The sequence below is a fragment of the Marmota flaviventris genome, chromosome 7 (assembly GCF_047511675.1).
Source record: "Marmota flaviventris isolate mMarFla1 chromosome 7, mMarFla1.hap1, whole genome shotgun sequence".
In the NCBI taxonomy this organism is placed as follows: Eukaryota; Metazoa; Chordata; class Mammalia; order Rodentia; family Sciuridae; genus Marmota; species Marmota flaviventris.
In genome coordinates, this window is record NC_092504.1 from 53889929 (window position 1) to 53914076 (window position 24148).

Sequence of the window (24148 nt, forward strand, 5' to 3'; positions counted from 1 at the left end):
CTTTCACTCTACCGTGTTCTAACTTGTCTTACCCACACCATTTACTCCCTTTTCCCACTGGCCTTATTTTCCATATGGTAAAGTTTGAGGATTTTGAGGTTTGAGTACTATGTCCCATGTCACTATCAAACAACAAAGCACTCTCCTCCATATTTCATACATATACAGACAAGAAGGTAGTACAATCTATTCAAATACTTGATGTTAAAGAAATATGAGAAGCCAATTATTTTGCTAGAGTTCCTCAGACAACTGAGAAAAGTAAGAAGGAAAAGTGGGACTAAGAATAGGTAGTTTTCAGTAAACTACCTGTAACAATGTCTCATTTTTTATTTGTGATATTGGACTTTTATATATAAATAAAATTTACATGTTGTTAAAACGTTACCTTCAGCAGCAATCTTTGTAAGCAGCCACTTATCTAATACACTGTAATATTGAAATTTGCCATACTAAATTTATTGATGCCTATTTGGAGACTCGCTGTGCCATTGACTTTTTGTAACTATCTTTATTTTAATAACTAATGCTTAATTTTAAAGGTTACTTTAATTTTCTACCCTCAACATAAAAGTAGTCAAATATCTTAGTAGAAAGTGAATTATCAAAATTCATAGCTTCTATCTCACTAGTTAATTATTTGGCATATTTTTTGTGTGAATGAAAACAGGACTAAATCAGAAAAGAAACCAATAGAAAACAGAAGAGCACAGACTAGAGTTAAAGAGTCTTTTTGGCATCTGGTCTGTGCCACTTCCTACCAAGTAACTTGGGACCTTGAGACTGTAACTTAACTTTCCTGTGACTCAGTTTCTTATCTGTACAACATACACAGGATGGACAGAAATTTTCAATAAAATAATTAGAATGTGTTTATTAAATATTCACATTCCCATTTATTAGCTACCATGAAGAAAATTGTTTTTATATATCTTGAAATTTTATTTGTTTAAATGGGTGTGAAGCATCAGATTTTTTGTTCCACCCAGATGGCTTCAAAATGACAGATATTTTACATGTTAGTCAGAGAAAAAGAGATCCCTGATTTCATTACAACTATGAATATTCTTTTGTTGTTTGCTCCCAAGTCTAATTTTCCTTGTGTGCAAACTATTGTGGTGTAAGGGATTATTGTTCATTACTGAATATCTTCAATGGAAGCCAATGATCATTATTCAAAAGAAAACTATAAGAAGGCTGTGTAGATTGTAATACCTTTACAAATAATATTTAGGATGTAACAATAAAACCTTTGAAAAAAAGTTAGATATAATCAAATAATCATTCCACATAGATGGATTAAAATTTATTTGCCAATCATTCCACTAGGTGAATTAAATTTCTTACTGGGCATTTGATTATGTAGGGAAGCCTATATTGTTAGTCTTTTCATCTGACATTATGTATATTCACATTTACATATAATTTTCTTAATAAGTATAGAATGGGAAAATAAAATGGAATATATGTCTATTGTATAAATTAAAATCAAACACTATGATTTGTGGGTTGATATATACTTACTATAGTTTGTATATAATTGCCATTTCAATTAGAATCTATCAGATGTTAGACAAATTTATAGAAGAATTAGTACATACATTTTAAAGTATTCAAAGTGAGACTTATAACTGAGATTCAAATCTAAGTCTGTTTGACTCCAACATGTCATTCTTAACCATTATATGACAATACATAAAATTATATATAAGAAGCTCCTATAGCTGTGAGGAACATTGTCATAGAAACAATTATGTAATGGTGGTAAATGTTACAATGTAAAGGTTCCAAGTTTTATTTATTCTCAGAACACCAGTGTTGCAGAAATGCAGGCTAAGAACCTGTGATTAAATTTATGTTTTCTATAAACTATAATTGGCCATAACTAGTACTTGTTTGTAATTTTATAAAGCAAGATAATAGCATCTTTAAAACTTTTGTAGGTTAATTAAATTGCCAGTATGGATTTGTAAACTTACCGATTAGAAAGAAATGCCTCTGGTAAAATGCATCAGTCTCAACAAATGATTAGTAAGATAATTTTTGGAATGCAGCTTACTTATAAGATGAGCACTGACTCCACTGTCCTGTTCTCTCCTATGGAGGGCTTGAAGAAAACTAGTTGTATAAATTTTATGGAGAAACTTCTCATGCAAGTTGGAATATGGTGAAAAAAAGAGGAAAGAAAACAAAATAATTCTTCACAACTTACCCTCTGTGTACCCTCTCCTTTCTCCAGTCCTGTTAGCAAGGGAACCAAAAATGCTGTGCATATTAGAAGTTTTAGAAAAGAAAAAGATTCTTGTGGTTCTCTCTAAAGACTCTGATTAATAAAGCAGAGAATTTGGCCCCAGATTTTGCTTGTTATATAAACATCAAAGGTGAATCAATGCCTGTATTATGTGTTGATTTTTCCTAGTGATACATTTGAACTACTCATATTTTACAAGAAAAAACTTGATAAGCAGATAGATAATGGGATGCTTTTAAAACAACTATCAAGGCATCCCTTTTGTACTGATTGAATTCATATTTATAAATAAAATATGTAAAATAAAATGGACAAATGAAATTTAAAATAAATGGTTTAAAATAATTTGAAAGGAAAAAAGTACAGTTAGCGAATTACAAAGCTCAGCATGAGCCTTTTCTCAAATTTGCACTGCTTCAAGTCAAAGAAATAGAAACTTTCCCAGTATAGTTTGCTCAGTCACTTTTATTTTTTTATTTTGGGGGTACTGGTGATTGATCCCAGGGGTACTTAACCATTGAGTCATATCCTCAGCCATTTTTTTTTTTTTTTTTGTATTTTGAGACATAGTCTTCCAAAGTTGCTTAGGGAACGTAAGAGAAGTTGCAGCAGTTGGCGTTGAACTTGCTGTCCTTCAGCCTCAGCTTCCTGAGTCACTGGGATTACAGGTTATGTACCACCATGCTTAGGTTAAAAGTGTCACTTTTGAATCATGATACTGTTGCACATAAATGTCTGCTTTCTCTTTTCTTGTATTCTGAGACTCTGTTCTTTCAATCAGTTATTCCCTAAATACTAGAGAAAGGAGGAAACAGAAAGAGGAACACGGAATTTGGACAGGATGGTGTGCCAGGTCCAAGAGCTCTACAATGCTTTAAAAGATCTACTTATATTTTTCTTTAGGGACATGATGGATGTCAATCCAAACTACAGAGACTCAGGTTCATAATACAGAAAGCTGACACAAGAAGCCCAGGAATGACAGGGGGCTCCCACTTTCTGAGGTTCTTCTCTCTAGATTTAACAGTGACAAAAGGGAAGAGCTATAGAAAAATTCCATATATACAAGTTTTATTTTTCATGAGAACTTTTTACTAAGATACCATCTCTCCCAGAACATCATAGAATTTCAATATCTTTAAATATCTGGACTAAGTCTATTCTGATACTAACATGCACTCTGGTATGATATAAACATTCTATACTGTTATTAGAGTAATAATAGCCATTTTTTTTAAGGAAAAAAATCTATTTTCTTTTAAGCTCAAGGTTTTTCTCGTGAATTCACCTTTTGTCCCGTGCATCAAAATTAACATATTTTTGTTTGAGTAATGATTGTGTGTGTGTGTGTGTGTGTGTGTGTGTGTGTGAGAGAGAGAGAGAGAGAGAGAGAGAGAGAGAGAGAGAGAGAGAGAGAGAGAGAGATCTGGGCTTTATTTATTTATTTAAATTCTGTCTGTATTTATTTAGAGGCCAATTACTAAAGGGTTAACTCTCAAATGCACTGGTAACTAAGATATCTCCTATGATGAGTCTTAAATTAGGAGATAAGTAGTGGTGATGGTCAGAGCACTTCTACCCTCTTGGAGGATGAGGGGTAACCTGAACTCGGATTTCAGCATCCAGTGTAGCTGACAGACTCTACTACTAATATCTCCCACTGTACAGGTTCTCCCAATATCTGAGTTATAGTAAAATAAATCAAGATATCTAAGAATTAAAATTTTAACTAACAGATGTAATTTTGTATGCAGAAAAAGAAAGAATGAAGAAGAAAAAATTAATTTGTATTTGAATTGGAAAAAAAAGTACAAAAAATAAATTATTTCATCTTATTAAAAAAGAATTGACAAAAGTTTAGAAATTTTATAAGGATTTAATAAGGATTGCTTCAAAATGTAAACTTAAGAAATTAAAAAATAGACAGTACCAGGAAGCACTGAGAGAGAACTCCATTTTCCAGGGACAAACTATGTACCCAAAGACAGGCTTCCAATGACCTACCTCTTCCAGCCTCACCTTACCCATTTGGTACATGCCAGGAATTTAATGCACTGATTAGGTTAAAACTCTCATAAGCCAATCATTTCCCCTTTGAACTTTCTTGCATTGTCTCACATGAGCTTTTGGGGGACACTTCATATGTAAAACATAATACCAAGCATACAAGTCCTTTAATATGTAAATCTTGTAAAAGCACTTTACCAAGTTGGTATTCTCTAAACTAAAGTTGCAAGAATCTTTTTGTAACAAGTTTTCAGATTTATATGAACATAAAAATTTAATTCAGTGTCTATTTGTGTCATTCAATGTTTTTTAACTGGATAAAAGTACTCATAAATTCAGATGGAAATATAAATGTGGTTTTGGAAAGGTAATAAGGTGAGCCTGATTTGTTTAAAGTTTGACAACATAGAACATGAAAACATTTTGCCACATTTTCCTTTTCCGTATAAGGAAGTTAGGACCTCTCTGAGCTTTTCTGTTTGATTCATGTTTCAGATGTAACTGATATTCAATTATATTATGTTAACTGATGTTTAGATAGCCTCAGAAAAGAATATATGATATTTGAAAGAGGAGCAATGGTGAGCTTCAGAAATTAAATACTTTAGCGATGATTCGCCAAATGGTCAGCCTCATCTAAGTTTAGGTTCTTCCTCTCACCATACTTCATGTTAGGATAGTTCCAATTTAGGCTAAAATTAAGTTCATTTAAAGTTCTATTAAAAAGTCAGAATTTTGTTGTAAGGACTACTGTGATCTCAAAATAAAAATGACTATAATACAAATCTAAAAAAAATGTTTGCACAAATTACAAAATATATTTAGAAGTGAAGTTTTAAAAGAAGTTTAAAATAAAGTAAAACCTATAAAGGCCCTATTAAGAATTTTATTTACAATTGATTTGATGAGTGTAAATTTTAATGGAGGCCAAAGGGATATCAAAGATATTTTTGTGTTGCTAAAAAAATTATGTTTTTGGTTCAAACCTTTCATATAAACTGAATATGTTTTTGTTCTTGTTATTTTTATTTTCTATTTTCCTTGTAGAACTTTATAATTATTACCTGCTAGTGTTTTATAGAGGTATTACTTCTAACACAATAGCCTTAATAGATAATAAGCCATCACCTACAGAATAGAATATAATTCTTAGTTTGAGTACTCATAGTAACCCCAGTTAAATGGAAGGATTGACCATACAATCATAGATAATAAAATTAAAACCCATTAGTCTTTAAGATTGGTTCAACTGGTCTGCTTCATGTTTAAAACCAAAACTTGGACACAAAAGAGAAGGAATTAAAAAGGCTAAGAGAAAAGCAGCCAATATTTTGGACCTTGTCTTCTAAGATCATCCAGGACCTAGGGAATGATGGAATCTCACTAAGGGCCCTAAAACTCTGGTGAGTCAACTGACCTTCCAATCAGGGGAACTGTGTGGATTTTAGAGAAAAGGAAGACAATTACTGAACATATTACAAAAAGGAGGGGAATTGAGGAAGAAACTATCCATGATTGTTCCAAGGGAAGCTGCATGTGATCACCAAGACCCTGACCTAAACTGGCATACGGCACACCTGGTAGAGGAAAAGTTAAAGGAGTCAAGAGACTTCCCTTAAGCTCCCAAGAGTGATCTCTGAGGAGTCTCAGCTGAAATTAACTAATTTTAATTAATTAGAGGCCAATTGCTCAAGGATTATCTCTCAAATGCACTGGAAACTAGGAGATCTCCTATGATGAGTCTTAAATCAGGAGACAAGTAGTGGTGATGGTCAAAGTACTTCTACCCTCTTGGAGGATGAGGGGTAACCTGAACTCGGATTTCAGCATCCAGTGTAGCTGACAGACTCTACTGCTAATATCTCACACTGTACAGGTAAGAACATGTAGGGAAGAACGTGGTTGATTTTTTTTACCAACTTGCTCTTAACACTATTACATTTTAGACATTAGATGTTCCCCAAAATCTCATATGTAAGACAATTCAAGAAAGTTTAGAGATGAAATGTTGGTTTATAAGAGGTTTCCCTAATCAGTGCATTAATCCCTGATAGGGATTAACTGAGTAGTGACTGTAGGTTTTAGGGTGTAGCTAGAGGAGGTGTGTCTCTGGGAGTGTGATTTTGGGGATTATATATTGTGAATTGAGCTTAGTTTCTCTCTCTCTCTCTCTGCTTCCTGGTGTGGTAGACCCAGATACTTTGTTCCACCACAAACTTCTGCCATGATGTTCTGCTTCATTCACTTCAGGCACTGAGCAATGGCATTAGCACTCTATGGACTGAGACCCCTGAAACTGGAGACCCAAACTAAACTTTTCCTCCTCCAAGATTGTTCTTGTCAGTTCTTTCGGTTGCAGCACTGAAAAAGCTGACTAAAACAGCTGGCAGAAAAGTTCACCCAAAGTGACTCATACTATTATGAGAATAGAACTTGAGATGTGAATTTGTGTCAGCCCTATCTAATTCTACCAAGAGACCTCTAATGAACACAGCTAAAGGACTCCTCCACTAAACAGAAAAAAGTAACACTAATTTTTTTAAAAAAGGTATTTTATTAAATGAGATAGCATTAGGAATCTTAAGTGTAGCTCAAGGTGATATCTGTGCAATGTTGTTTGTCTGTTTCTAACAAACAACTCTGCTCATGATTTTGAAACCTTAAATGACCTCCATGCACAAATAAAAGGCATCTTGCTTAACTATTAATGAGTTACTCATCTGAGTGGCTTTCAAGGATTGACTGATAAAAAGCTATTAATTGCTTTTTTCCTAAATGTTTAACAAAAATATGTTTCTTAATGTTGTTTATTTTTGTCTTAACTGTCTTGTTTATTTTTGTGTTTACATGATCCTAACCCTATGCATATCTCACCAAGTCACCCACCAACTGCCATGATAGACCTCTAAATTGCCCTGATGCTGAATACCCTTAACTGTCCATGCCCTACTGGACATAAAGTGACTTCAGATCACTCCTAATTTCACCCTCACTTGGCAAGTAGCAGCCAGAACAAATCAATGCACAAATGCTCTAAAAGAATTTAGGCACCAAAAGTTCTTTTTAAAAATTTTTTAAAATCTATTTTTTAAAAATTTTAGTTGCATTTGGACACAATATCTTTTTTTAAAAAATGTTTATCTTTATGTGGGGCTGAGGACCACACCCAGGACTATGCATATGCTAGATGAGTGATCCACTGGTCAGCCACAACCCCAGCCCCAGTTCTTGATACAGGGAATGATAAGTAGCTGATAGTCATGAGCACTGGGAATGTGAGAGTAAGACAATAACTTCATAAATGTGGTGGGTCCACTATGCTGACTTCTACGTGCTTCCTTTTAATAAATGATTTACCTGCAGTCCTGCCAGGTAAAATATATTCCATTCATCAGCAAAATGCAGGTATAAAATGCTGATAAGAAGAACACAAGTTACCCTGGAGTGGTGGACTGTTATGATCTTTATACATATCAGGTTGCAGAACTTAGCAAGATAAGGATAATTCACCATAACCATAAAAATCTATAAAACAGGTTCCAATCAGAATAAGTCAGCATGAGCCAATGTGAACTAAGTTTTCCTGAAAGTTTTCCATGCACAGTGGGGACTTGAAAGTCTGATGTCATCCTTCCCAGTCAAAAGTCAAGAAGTTGGCCTGGATGTACTCTCTGCAAAGTTCCCAATACAAAGGGGAGCTTGGGCAGCCCTCCCTCTCCTCTCGGAGAGAACTCACTCTTTCTCACTCCAAGTGGGAAAAGTATGATGATTTTATTTTCAGTCATTCCAAGTTATTATCTCTATTTGTTTTTAATATATATAAATTATTATATGAAATTGATAAAGAATTCTTTCAAAATCCTTCATATAATTTCTCTAACTTTGAAACATGTTTTCCAAGGAGATCAATGACCTGTACATGAAAACTGCACAGCATTGAAGAAAGAATTTGAAGAAGACTTCAAAAGCTGGAAAGACCTCACCTATTCATGGATAGGCTGAATTAATATAGTTAAAATGACCATATAACCAAAAGCAATATTCAGATCAGTTTAATCCTCAAGCAAATGTCAATGACATTCTTCAGAGAACTTGGAATATATAGTTCTAAAATTTATTTGGGAGAATAAAAGACCTAGAATAGGCAGAGCAATTCTAAATCCAGAAAGCAATGCTGGAGGTATCACAATATCTGACTTCAAATTATACTATAGAGCTATAATAACAAAAACTGGATGGTACTGACATAAAACTGACACATAGACCAGTGCTACAGAATAGAAGACACAGAGACAAACTCCTACATCTACATTCTACTGATTCTTGACAAAATTGCCAAAAATATACAATGGAGAAAAAGATTGTCTTTTTAGAAAACAATGCTGGAAAGCAGGTTATCCATGTGTAGAAGAATGAACTTAGAACAGTATATCTCACCCTATACAAAAACAAACCAAAAATTGATTAAAGACCTAGGAATTAGAAACTATGCAACTCTTAGTATGAAATGTAAGGTCAACACTTCAGCATATGGTCACAAGACATGAGTTACTTGCTAGGAGAACCTCTAAAAGTCAGGAAATAGTACCAAGAGTTAATAAATGGGAACTCATCAAATTCAAAAGCTTCTGCACATAAAAGGAAACAATTAGAATCCTGAAGAGAGAACTTATTGAACAGGAGAAAATATTAGCTAGCTACCTTCTGAAAAAGGATTAATATCTAGAATGTATAAAGAATTTTAAAAACTATACAAAAAACATCAACAACCAAATTAGTAAATGTGCAAATTAATTAAACAAATATTTCTCAAAAGAAAAATACAAATGGAAAACAAAAATATGTAAAAAAATGTTTAATATCTTTAACCTTCACAGAAATGCAAATCAAAACTACACTGAGATATCATCTTACACCAATCAGTATGGAAGTCATCAAGAATAAAAAGAGTGATAAATGCTGGAGAGAATGAGGAGAAAAAGGAACACTTTTATGCTGTTGGAAGGATTATAACCACTTTAGAAATCAGTATGGAGATTTCTTCAAATGACTAGGCATGGAGCCATCATAAGACCAAGCTATTCCACTTCTCGGTATTTACCCTGAGGAAATTAAAGTTATCTTATTACAGTGATACATGCATATGCATGTTTATAGTAGCACAATTTACAATAGCCAAACAATGAAACCAGCTTAGATGTCTGCCAATACATGAATGTATAAAGAAAATGTAATATATGTATAATTCAGCCATAAAGGAAAATAAATAAAATTATGTCATTTGTATGAAAATGGATGGAACTAGAGACCAGTAGGTTAAACAAAATAATTCAAACTCAGAAGATCCAAGGTTTTATGCTTCCTCTCAGATGTGGAAGCTATAGAGGAAAAAGAAAGATGCAGGCAGAATATCAAATAAAGGTCCCAACTCTCCTGTTGGTATACCCAGATAAGGCCTTATCCAATTTATGTCTCCCAATAACTTTTGAAAGTCGTTAAGTGATTTGAGTTGATCTACTCGTATTTGAAGTTTTGGTGGACGGACCATGGTTGAGGATAATAGAACTCCTAAATAATTAATTGGAAAATTTAATTGTACTTTATCTATTGCTATCTCTAGATTATAATTTTTTAATAAGTTTGTAAGTGTGGCATAACATTCCAGCAATATGTTTTTATCTTTATGTGCCAATAATACATCATCCATATAGTGAAATATTTGTAGTTCAGGATTTTGATTTCTAAGTGGCTGGATTGCTTTGTTAACATAAATTTGACACATAGTTGGGCTGTTAGCCATCCCTTGAGGGAGTACTTTCCATTCATATCTCTGATCAGGGCCTTGATGATTCAGTGCAGGGATAGTAAATGCAAAACATGGACTATCCTCAGGATGAATTGGAATTGAAAAAAAAAAACAATCTTTAATATCTATAGCTAAACCATACCAGGTTTTTGGCAAAGCAGACAATTGGGGAATCCCCGATGGAGCAGATCCCATAATAACCATCTCATTATTAATGGCTCTTAAATCTTGCAATAATCTCCATTTACCAGATTTCTTTTTTATGACAAAAATGGGAGTATTATGGGGAGATGCAGAAGGTTGTATATGTCCCTTCACAAATTGTTGTTTGACCAGGTCATGGGCTACTTGCATCTTTTCTTTAGTCAAGGGCCACTGAGGAACCCATTCTGGTATTTCTGATTTCCAAGTAATTTTGATTGCCTCAGTGACCCCTTCTGAAAACCCAATCCATGTCCTTGATCTATTTGAATTGGTGCTGCTATACCTTGTTCTTGTTCTCCTAATCTTTTTTCTTTCCTAAAACCTTGTCTAGCCCTAGTAGTTGGCGCATTAGGATTGATGTTATTTGTTAATGTCAAACCTAATTGATCTAGGACAACTCGTCCCCATAAATTTATAGAAAGATGATCCAATACATATGGCTGTATAGTTCCTTCACATCCTTCAGGATCCTTCCAATCTAATACCATTGCACTTCTATGGGGATTAGTCGCCACTCCTAGGCCTCGAAGCGTTTGAGTGGCTTGTTGTAATGGCCAATTCATGCCCTTGAATATTTAGTTTTAGCATTGGGCGAGAATCTAAATTTAAAGACAGCATAGCCCAATCCACACCTGTGGAGCCTAATCCCCTGGAACCTCTTTCTACAGTACGAATGGAAAATTTATCATGCAGGCTGGGTATTATTATTAACTGTGCTAGTCTATCTCCTGATGAAATTACTGATATACCTCTTGGAGAACTAGCTATAATTTTTATTTCCCCTTCATAATTGGGATCAATTGCCCTAGGACTTATCATAAGTCCTTTTAGTGTAGAAGAACTGTGTCCCAATAATAAGCCTGCTGTTCCTTGGGGAAGAGGTCCTTTTACTCCTGTGGGAATGATTTGAACTCCCATCTCTGGAGTTAGTACTGCTCTGGAGGAGGCACAGATGTCCAACCCTGTGCTCCCTCTGGTTTGTCTGATGAGGGATTTAATGGATAATGTGTCCTGGGCACTACCCTGATGGTGTTGCTGGGCTCCTCCATTGCTCCATATATTTGTGGTTGTGGGCCCCAGAGCACTGAGCCCCCCAGTCCGTTTTTCGGCAATGGAGCCCGATGCTTTTCTCCATGATATCATGGGTAAACACCTGGTCCTTGTCCGTTTTTTGATAACAGAGTACCCTCTATGGTGGTATGAGAAGGGCATTCATTAGCCCAAAGTCTCCCTTTATGTAATTGTGGGCAAATATTCGGTATTCTACTCCTTTGATACCTAGCTTTGTTAAACCCTCCTCCTATGGGGCAACTCCTTTTAAAATGTCCTGTTTGTTCACAATTGTAGCATGTTTTCGGCCTGGCATCTAAAGCTTATTGTACTGCAGCTGCCAGGACTTGCCCTTGTTCATTAATGTCTCTACATAATTTTATATATGTGTTTAAATCTCCATGTTTCCATGGTCTAATGGCCTCCTTACACCATCTGTTTGCTTGTTCAAAGGCTAGCTGTTTAATTAATGGCATTGCTTGCTCAGTATCCCCAAAAACTCTGGTAGCTCTTTGAATAAGCCTATCTACAAATTCAGCATAAAGTTCATTAGCTCCTTGTATTATCTTAGATAATTGACCTTGTATATCTCCAGGTCCTTGTAAAATCTTCCATGCCCTAACAGCATCTGCAGCAATCTGTGAATATATAGCCAGATCATATGCAATTTGTTGCAGCTGACCTTCCTAAGGTCCTTTTCCTAAGAACATATCTAGATTTCTCTGAGGATAACCAGCTGTTGCATTTTGCCTATCCGTCTCCATGCAAAATTCCTCATTGGTAACCTTCCATAACAGGTATTGTCCTCCATTTAGCACAGCTTTACACACACTAGTCCAATCTGCTGGCATCATGTTCAAGTTGGTAATAGATTCGACCAAGCTTATGGTGAAAGGTGCTTGAGGACCATAGGTTGTTACAGCCTCTTTTAGCTGCTTCACTGTTTTGAAATCTAAAACATGGTGAATTCGCTGCCCTCCTGCCTGTTCAAATATAGGGCATGGTAATCTTTTAGGTCCTGTCTCAGGATCCCATCTATCAGATACGGGGGTTGAGGGTCCCATAGGCGACGCTGTTGGTTGGACACTTACGCCCTCTGGTGATAGAAAGGTGTTAGTAGCAGCCTCCTGTTGTAACTTTTCCCCTGATGGCTTTTTCTGTTCTAAACTTTCTTCCCCTTTCTGACTATCTCGAGAGGCCTCTTCTTTTTCCTGATCTAATATGTCTTCTACCATAATCTGAACTGAAAGGTTTGGACTAGGCAAACAAAATCGTATCATCATCCACAATGGCAATGTGCCAACTGTCAGAGTTCCTGGGTTTTTCTTTTCCCTGTCCCTTAAATCTTCACCATGATGGTCCCATTGTGATATATTCAACAACTCCTCCTTAAAAAGCCATGGGCTACATTTTGGTATTGTATCAACATATGCCCTGACTCTTTTTGGTTTTACTGGGGTGCCTCCTTCCTCTAACAATTTACTTAACATTCTTTTGGTTTGTTTTTTGCTAATTTCTGACCCCATATTTCTGCTACAAGAATAACGCAACTCAAACAGATAACTCAAAACAAAACCGAAGCAAAATGAAACAAAAACAGAACAAAAAAACGTTGTATCAATTTTCTCTTCCTCAGGGCCGAACAACTTTAAACCTTGAGCCAACCATTTTTCCCAGTTTGCCTGAGAAAGTTCTAGGGATAGGCAGCCTGAAACAAAAACAAAATAAAGCAAAACAAGAACACATTGTTTTTTGAAATGGTCACCCATTCTCTCACTCTCCCTCAAGGGCGAGCAATTTCACTTACCCCCAAGATTCAGGCATTTCCTGTACGGGCCACCAAATGCCGCAGTCTGGCTGGGCACAAAATCATGCGCCACTAAAGCAGGAACAAATTTTATTTCCAAAACTCCTGTGAACACCATGCACACGGCCTTCTCCTGGGACACACCACACCAATCAGAAAACCCTCCTCCGGAAATCCCTCCTACCACACTTCCCCAACCAATGGGAACTCTCTGGTAATCCCCGTGAGAGCTCCAAAGTAGTAGGCCAAGGCGGACAGCAGGGGTCTAATATCCAATTGAATACACATCTTAAGATAACCATTATCATCTCAATGGCTTGCTGGCATCACCTTTCAACCAAAAATGCCATGCGTCAGTCATTCCTACTTGGCTATGGCTCTCAGCAATTAACTTTTCTTTGTATTTTCATTATTCATTCTCCAGGTCTTACCAAGAAGGTCACCTTGGGGTATCCACTTATACAGTTGAGTATTGCGTCCTAAAGTATCTGGTTTCTTGCCATCAAATCTCCATAAAACCTGACAGGATAAAGCAGACCTCTTATTCCTTGAGACAATTTCAAAAGATAACATGTTAAAATTTAGAAGAGATTAAGAAATTACAAAGTAAATGTTTCTCATATGAGATAATGAAATGAGATATGAGAACAAGATATGATAATGTGAAAAACTGAAATAGTAATTTAAATAGAGGGCAATATTCTCCTATAAGTATTTTTATATTTAGAAATGTTTGGTATGCAACCTTCAGAGTTCATAAATAGTTGCTAAAATGAATGTTTCTATGAATGTGATATATATATATTTAATAGTTATTATAACTCTTGAAAAATAATCTACATAAAATTTCTAATGACCTGCCACATTTATTATTCTGTTTAAATCTGTATTTTGCAGATGTTATCAACTTTTAAATTTTAATATTACACTTTTTTTCCTTTTCAGTAGTATGTGAAGAAGTTTACTCAGAAACCCTTTCTTAAAATAAATAATTGTATTAGTGTTTGCTCTTGTGAGATCATATATTTCTAATGCAAAGAGTCCATGGTTAGGGCAGTTTCCTGTCTCCAACCTAATTCAGATCAACCTTGAGAAACTAGCAGGACCAGTCACTAGTGCAGGTTGATTTTTCCTTCCTCTAAGTCTAGTTTGTTTCATAGTTAGCCTGGCTTTCCTTCTCTGAATAGCACCATAACCAGTACCATGAATAGGCCCTTTTCATCATTAGGAGAATGGAGGCCAGAATTATTTAGAAAGATGACAATATGTGATGTGATTTGGCTTTTTTAAAAACAAAAATTATATATATTTAGTTGTCAATGAACCTTTATTTAATTAATTTATTTATATGTGGTGCTGAGAAACAAAACCCCATGCTTCACACATATCAAGCAAGCACTCTACCCACTAAGCCACCAACCCAGGATATGATTTGGCTTTTTAATACCTACTTATCTTCATTGTAGTTGTTTTCATTAAAATTTAACTTCATGGGTCCTGCATGGAAAAAGGACATGGTAGGGCAGAATTTGGTAATTTCTGTGTATCTGTCATACCAATATTATATCAAATTCAAGTTGAACTTAATAAATATATTTCTTCCTTAGCACAGTGTCAATACCAATGTCTTTTTTTATTCATCAATATTATCTACATTATTTTAGCATTTTATTTGGTTTTAAAAGTGAATGCTGAGTCAAGTTAAAGACATCAGAAGAGTTTACCCTTTGCAAGGAAATTTCTGTTACCAGACCCTATAGATATTTTAATAGACTCTTCCCATAGTTCTCTACCATCTTATCTAACCTTTTGTGGAATCTGGGCAAAGGCTGATACAATCACATTGGCTGTTTCTTCAGTCAAGTTACCAACCATGACCCCAGAGAAAACACCACAACACCATTCTCTCGAGCTCTGGACAAAGTCTTCCATTTCCTGTAAAGGAATGAATTTGCTCTATCACAAATCCAACAGCAGAGCAAAGATGAATTTAATGATTGGTTCAACCACATAAGTAGAGAGAAAATATTTTCAAGACATACTAGAATAGTGGCTATTTTAAAAATTAAGTTCAAATATACATAGCTATATAATTTTAACTTTTTCTAAGTTTCATAGTTCAGTACACATATTTGCATCCTAAGGCAATCATTACCAGAGCACTATTACTTTGCAACACTAAGAAATTACATAAATTGGACACAATTCTCTTTTCTTCTGGCTCCGATCCTTGACTACCATACTTCTACTTTCCATTTCTCTAAATTTGAGAAATCTAAATACCTAATATACATGGAAGTTTTGACTTTTTACTGGACCACTATAACATTATTAAGATTCATCTGTATTGTGGCACATTGCCACTATTTCCTAAGTTTTATAGGTATGTGATGCCCCCAGGAATGTAAGTTATACAAGATATGTATATATGACAAACAGCCTATCCATTAATCTTTCTTGGATACATACTTTGCTTCTAAGACTTCACTTTTGGGAATAGTGCTGCTGTGGTCAAGGCTGTGAAAATTCTTCTTCAAAACTTATAGTCACCCAAACTAGCTTCCCCAAGACCTCTTTCTTCCCATCATCACTCCCTTCTCTTGCTCCTTTTACCATCTTCATAGTCCCCCTCAGTTCCTATACAACCTTTGATATGCACGTTTTCAAGTTCCTACTAGTTGTCTCAGTCTGTGCCTCAGAGCCACTCTTTATAATTCCCTCTTCAGCCTACAGGTTCCTCCATTCACTTATTCTTTTGACCCAACTGAGAGCTCTCAAGAGACTCACGGTCCCCTAGAGGCAACTACTGGAGGTTTAATGGGATAAAAATATTATTAGAAATAAAATGAATACATTATCCACATAGATGAGTTTGGAAGACATCCACGGTACCACAAGATGTCTGTCTCCATAGCCTATTCAGCCTTCATAAAATAGGCCTTCCTTGTGAGGAGAAAAGAAAATATGAAAAGACTTCTTTATAAGCATTAGTTCAAAAAACCTTTATTCCATATTGTGTAAGTCATTTCAAATTGTTGCATTTTAAAATCAAAAACAGAGAATGATATATTATTTTTGATTGAATAATTGAGTTCTGTATTATAGCATTGCCTGATTTGTGACTAACACTTTAGAATAATGGTCATCATGACTGGGAATGTGTCTGTTCATATTTATACAATATGCTTGTTTATGTAAGTATTTGGTATGTTCACATGGTATTTCCTAAGTTTAAGATGCAATTCCTTAATAAATTCATAAATTTCCTTGGCATATTTCTATTCATCTTGACTTAGAGTTAAATCAGCACATATAGAAACTAGATCTAACCAAACACCTAGAAATATATAGAAAAAAAAGAAACTCAAATTTGTATCATGTTGACATGACTTGAATAAAACTTTGGTTAAAAAAAGATTAGTTTGTCATTGGCTTAATGATAAAAGTGGTTTGTGAATAATCAGCATTAAGTACATTATGAGTTTATAATTTTATTCTCTATGTATTATCCAGTCACTTAGGATTAATAAGGAAATAACTTGAGATGATATCTAGTTTTGCTGATGTCATGGTATATCTTCCCAAAAACAGTTCTTGAAAATCTTTGTCTTGATAACTTGCGATATACTGTCATCTCTCATATCTATCTATCTATCTATCTATCTATCTATATATATATATAGATAGATAGATATCCCATTTCAAACTAAAATTAACCACTGAAATACTAATTAAAGAATGGAACTATGCATTTATGTAATTTTGACATGGGACTTTAATTAAATTATTTGACTTTGCTAATAAATATATTAAATTGTTGTATGACAATATTGCCATGAATTATAGGGTTCCCTCCTGTCTGCATTGATACACAAGGTATTTATCATCAGGTCCAGGAACTTTAAAATATCTTCGGGACTGCAAGAAGAGAGAAATTTACCCAAATGTAAAAGTATTAAAGGTGAAGTCTAACTCCTGACTTAACTTCCCACTCTTGAGAGGAGATTATAATTCTCATCTGATACTCTTAGCAAAAATATTAGTCAAGGCAAACTCACAAAGCACTATGTAGTCAATTGCCATTCTTTCTGAACTGATGTAAATAATCCTGTGAATCCAACAAGGTGAGATACATTTTGTCAAGAATAACCTTTCTAAGTTTATCACTAATTGGAGCTTAAGAGATTTGTAGGTAAATTCTATTACAATGGAATGTTATAGCACAAACCCATGTGTTACTTTAACCTATATATTGGACTTGTTTATGTTTCTACCCTCAATGATTTTTATTTGTAGTACTCTTCAATATGTGGCAATATCTCACCAAACTAAACTATTCATATTTGCTTCTGTTCTCCTGACTTGGTTTATAAACAACAATATCCTGACTTCCCAGATACTATTTGGCTCTCTAAATAATCCCCACCTGCTGAAACTGAATTCTTTTATTCTTTTCTCTGAGAAATTACTGATTGTGACATTGATGTCTATACTATCACCAAAATCTCAAATTTGTGAATGTCAAATTTCACTGCATAATCATTGCAGATTATATTCTAAATATATTTTGTAAAATGTGGAATAACAGTTATGTGAGGCTTTTTAAAAAAATGTCCTTATATAACTTAGATCATTTATTACTCAACTTTCTGGTGAAATATTTATAATGCACAGAATACTTGCAATATGAAACAATACACCTGTGGTGATTATGTGGTGAAGTATGGTGTGTTTACTCTTCTTTTTTTCTCTATAAATTTGAAGAAAAATTTAGATATCATTGAGGAAAACTAATTTCCCTTTTCCATTGCTCTAAAATTCCTTGTTATCTTAAATTTAATCATAATATTGCAAATTTTACTTCTAAATCATTCTTTATTGGTTAAGAGTGTAAGAATCACTGGAATTCAGGTGTCTGATATTGGGTTAGGATTTCTGTGAAATAATTGTTAAAAGTCATATGAATTCTCTAATAGTGCATTGTTTAGCTGAACATATTTCTGTACATATTATCACATAAAATCACACTGTAAAATTGATGTCCCAGTAGAATGTGCTGTGTATAACCAGCTGTAAGAAATTCTTGTTATCACTACATGTACTCTGGCAGGAAAAAATTTTACAGTATTTGGTGAGTTCCACCAGACCTTTCCCAGTAGGGATTTTGTCACCCTATTAAGTAACTCACTTTAATCTTTATAATGTCCCTGAGGGAAAAATATGCTCCCTGGAATTGTCTTAGAATTATCCTAACAGATGGTTTCTGATCCTTTGACTTATGTATTCCATACAAGAATAATGTATCTTGTTCAATAAAGTCCCTCACCCAAAAATGAAATGGGGATTTAAAAAAATGTATTGGAAATCGTTTCAAATTCCTTTCCTCATTTTTCTTATTTTTTTTCTGTTTTCAGTTTCATCTTTGACATAATGTCCACACTCTACCAAACCAAATAGTATATTTCACTTCATAGCCATTGATTAAGATTTGTTTGAAAAAAACACTTAAAGAACAAGATGAAATAACTTCATATTTGACTCACAGTTCCCATGTTGTCTATAGCACTGTTCAAAATTATAACTGTAACTTGATGACATCTGCTTCAAGATGAATGCATTATGCCTGTGACTCACATGATACATCCAGATATTCTATTTGTTCAGAAGATGTTTAGTGCTATAGGTAATTTTATTTGCTATTTAATCTCACTGATTCTCTGCTTAAATCTTTCTTCATCCATGTTGTGGGAAATATTCCTTTATTTATTCATTTATTTTTTATTTTGTGCATACTTATATAATTAAATGATCTATTCTCATATTACAGATTAACCACTGGTTATTCTCATTCTGTAACATTGTTTAAAATTAAAATGTAAGTTCATTATATGTTGTTTAAAATTTTAAATGATTTAAGTTTTATGTGCTAAAGGCTGGAGATATAGTACAGTGTTCCAGCAGATGTTCAATATGTATGAGGACCTAGTTTCCATATCCATATAAAACAACATATAAATATATATGTCTTCAGTCTGTTTTGTTTTCTATTTCTAAAACTAAGTACATATATTTTACACATATTTAGAGACTCTAATGCTATTATATATGACTTTCCATCCTCTAAGAAAATAATCTTATTTATCATATGCCCCTCACTTTCCAAAGATATTTGCATAATGGCTGACAATGAAGTTGAGTATTCTTTGATAAAATTATTGTAATAGTATAACATGAACAAAATATGTTTTACATCCTTCCTTCATGTTGTATACCTAAATAACTTCCAATGTTTCTTTTATAAATAAGTACTATAGATATTATATACAGCCTAACATTTGTGGTCTTATAATTTTCAATGGTGAAGTAAATAGAACTAGGCATTTTTTTCATTATACTTTGAGAAATTTTTGATTTTACCATAATAGTTTTACACCTTTTGGGGAATTCTGTGATATTTCAATACACTTATATAATGTTTAATGATCAAATCATGGCAATTAGCACTTGAGTCTCCTTAGGCATTTATCAATTCTTTGTGCTAGGTACATTTCAAACACTTTCTTATACCTATTTGGAAATGTACAATAAATAATAAAATGTGTAATTCAGATTTTTGCTATATTTTCCAAATATTTTATTCCTCCTAAATATACAGAAAGTTTCAAGAATCTAACAGTGCATGGCAAGGAAGCACTTTGGAGAGATACTGTAATTGTTAATTTGAATTGTCAACTTGATTGGATTAAGAGATGTTGATGATTAAGAGGCTTCTCAGTGTGTCAATGAGGTTTTGTCTAGGAATGATTGGCATGTGGGATAGCCAACTGAAATGGTGACACTCCCTAAAGCATGGGCAGCACCATCCGATAGGATGATGGCTTTGATGGAATAAAAGTTGATAGAACAAGGAAGCAGCAGTAGAGACAATCTCAATTCTTTTTGAACAGGTTCCTGATTGCTGCTTCCATTTTCTGAGTATATTGGACTCTAGCTTCTTCACACTTCCAAAGCAGATTCTGCCAGTGATTGTCCAGGGACTTTCCAGAAGCTTTCTGTTTCAGACTAGGGTAGAACCTTTGATCCCTCTTGTACTGTGTCTTCAGTCTTTTGGACTTCACAGCAGCTACTGTTTCTTCCAGCTCTCCAGCATGAAGATGGCAAGCTTCTGGTTGTGTAAACCAACCTAATAAATTCCCTTTAGTAATTATAATGCCTGTTGATTCTGTTCCTCTAGAGAACCCTGACTAATTTAGATACAAATTCATATACATCTGACAATCACCAATATGGATTTCAATCTTGTTTATAAAACTTCATTACCACAACAGCCTTTCTTAATCATTATTATTAGTTTGCTAATGATCATTTTCCTCATCCTATTTTACCTCTGTTACCTTCCCCATTGATTCTGTCATTATTCCTTAATATAAATAGAAAAAAATGTTTTACCCCAGGGTTGGTCTGTCCACAATATTCATTTCTTTGCTTGTGGAATAAGAAGTTACTGTGTTGTGTTTTAAATTTTTAAAAGAATCTGTATGTTGCTACTGAAAAGGAGGTAGCCAAAAAGTATCTCTTAAAAGGTCAACTGATAATGTAGTAAAAAATACTTGCTTTCCAATTGTGTCATAAAAGTGTGATATCCAGTAAAAATACATTCTTTCATTCATTTTAAGAAATATAATTCCATATACTTATAGATTTGTTCATAATTGTAAACTCATCAGTTTATACATTCAAGATGTACAAATTAATAGGTATTCATTAAAAATACACAATTTGCACTCCTTGTTATATGTGCAATATACATTTTTTTCTATTACCTTTCAGTCAGGCAGTATGGAGACCATGTTTTCTCAGGGAGTTTTCCTGAGGACCCTTATTGGAATAGGCAAGCAACACTGGTGTGTTCCTTATTATGACATTCCCCATGCAATTTCTCTTTGTTGCTTACAGTGTACCTTTCAACAATGCAGAATGAAATATGTTCGGGGTAGAGACTGTGCTACTTTGTTTCTCTGCATACTCAGCACTTTCCTGTGGTACATGCTATTCACTTTTCAACATTTGTTCAGAAATTATACATATTTTCTTATGTGTTGAATAGTGAAGATCTTAATTTAACTGACGATATCCTCAAAAGTCCCCTCTGTAACAAAAATAAAATTCACATAATTATGATGGCATATGTATGCAAGAATTTCAATTTATATACTCTTTGCTTTATTTCCTATAAATCTGTCACCATGAGTGAACCATTCTGAGTGAGGAATCATTCCTGGTGAAATTGCAAGGACAACAGAACCAACTAAATGGGAACAGGTTTACCTTAGGCAGAGGTTTGGCAGGTCTGCAGTGAAGTCCTCCAACAAAATCAACATTTGGTAGAGTTGTGCGAGGAAATTCCAAATCCCAATAGGTACGAATAAGCCAGATATATGCTTTTGCCATTGTCTCTGACAATGTAGTGGGTCGTCCTGAGCAAGAAAAAAAGATTAAAGCTATAGGACAATGGGAAGTTTTCAGGCACATGCAAAAAAGCCTGGTGTCAGAAAAACCTATTAGTAATAAAGAGATATATGTTTAAAAGTTTGGGTAGTTTGATAAAGCTACTATTTATGCATGGAAAATGTGTATATATAAATCTATTATATAAAATACACATGATTCTTATATTTAAACACACACACACACACACACATGAGATTTTGGAGCAGACACTATCTATAATCTTTTCCCATTTACAAGCTTAAATATCATCAAAATCAGCTAGCCAGTATAGAGGTAAATATGTATTTTTTAAAATCTAAATTTGAAAAAGTGAGAAACACATATATAGAGAAATATTTGAGTTGCATAATCCTTAAACATACCACACCAATAAAAGAACTTCCCAGCATTCTTCCATCTTGTTTTTACAATTCATAGGAAACAATGTGTTTACTTCTTTTCTGTTAGTGAACTGAAAGGAGTTTGATTATGGTTCTGTTCTTTGTATCTACTACTGCTTTGGGTTTATGTTAGGAAATTGCAAATATTTATTATAAAAATATATTTTGAAAGAAGTTCAGGAAATAGTTAAGATTAGAAAATAATTTTTTTACTCTTAATTTTTATTTATTAAGACAATAGAAAAATACATACTATGTTTTGCATTAAAAATTTTTTATTTCTTTAATTGAAAGATTGTCTAAAATACAAGAAAAATTTGCATTTCTGTGCTTTAATGTTATAGGCCTTAAAGAGAATGAATTGCAAATTCTTAGTGAAGGAAGGTGGAAGTGCTAAAAGCCACAATTATAATCCTCCTGATCTGAGATGGAAACACTGTCTCCCAACTGAAAAGGAATTCTTTAAGCAAAATGACAAAATAGTTTTTGAAAGAAGAATCTAATTAAAGAAAAACAATTTGCTCAGTGCTACATGGATAGTTGTACTAGAAATACATGTGTAAGTTCTTAATCTTTGTTTCTATATTCATGAAGACATTTAGTGAAGCTTAAACCTAGTTTTCAAAGATAAATAAAATGAATAGTGCAATGGTAAAATGTATGCCATTGCCTAAAGGAATCCAAAGAGCTCTATGTGGGGGGTGTAATTGCCAATGTTTTCTGACCCTTCATTGTACATTTTTCTATAATACTTTGATTTTGACAGATAAGTTTTCTTTTTTATTTTGTGACACTCCTCAAAATGTCCTCTGTCTTTATATTCTTGTAATGTCACCTTCAAAAAGCCCCAGGAAAGTTAGAATTTTATAGTACAAGTGACTCACCTAGTATCTCACTGTAAAACTGATTCCATCTCTTCTCACTAAATGATTCAAACCAAAAATCAAAATAAAGTATGAATAGCATATTTTTTACCCAATCAATGAATGTCATTTGATCACTTAATCCTGAAAATATAACAGGCACATAGGAAGGAGGAAAGAGAAGTCCCCTACTATATTTTTCCAATGTGTAAACTGGAGAGAAGCGGAGAGTGTACACAATGGTTTGTGAAGAATTTCAGCTAGCAGCTCACCACAGGGACAAATGGCATCTGAAAGAATGACATCAAACTTTGATTCTTATAATTTTTCCATAAGTTTCTTGTTCAAAACTGCATCTCTGTCTATATTCTCTACATAATCAGAAAATTGACTCATAACTTCTTGAAATATTGAGTAATGTTTCCAAAATGTCACTTTTGGCATCTCATAAACCATTACACTGATTGATATAGTATTAAGATTTTGTAAATTTTCTCTTGACAATGATGCTGGATAGCTCTCAAATTTAATTGCAGGTGCTTTGTCACCATCCACAAAAATGAAACTTGAAGGTCTCAAAACAGTCACCTCAGGCCCCCTCTGTGTGAGCTCCTCCAGTATTGTCATTATATTGATCCAATAGCTGTATTCCATTGCCCACACTAGCACCTTTCCACAACTTCCAGAACCAAAGTGACTACTCAGCTATAGCAGCAGCAGAACCGCAGTCATTTTCATAGACATCCTGGTGAAATGCAAGGCTTCTTTTCACATTTAATTCCTTCTGCTCTTGGTAATATCAAGAAAAAATAATTAGTTGGTTAAAATGAAACTTGTATACATCAAAGTAAATACATGAGTGACATTTGGGAATATCTGGATGCCAAGTAGAGAAATTAAAGGTTAGATATCTTCATGTTTGGGTATGTGTAATGATTTTTTCATGATTATAAATTCTTTCCTGAAGTTATGAATTGATGCTACTCTATTTGCAATATACCTATCTTATGTTAAAGAGTTTTAGAATAGTGTGAAGAATTGTTGCAAGTTAGGCAACTTGTTTCTTTAAATTGCTTTGCTGGAACTAAAGTAAACATATAGTGGAATCAATATTTTTTTAGGTATCATAATTTGACATTTTTTTCCCAAGTAAAATATTTGATTGCATATAACTCACATAGTATAAAACTCACCATTTTTAAGTATACATTTCACTCTTTCATTCTCAGGGTAGACTCTCAGAATTGTAAACCTCAGGTAACATTCAAT

At 33.9% G+C, this 24148-nt stretch overlaps 1 pseudogene; it reads right to left on the reverse strand.

The window, feature by feature from the left end:
* Nucleotides 1-12004: 12004 nt before the first annotated feature.
* LOC114080219 (UDP-glucuronosyltransferase 2B31-like) lies at nt 12005-23623 on the reverse strand (annotated as a pseudogene).
* Between the last annotated feature and the right edge of the window lie 525 nt (nt 23624-24148).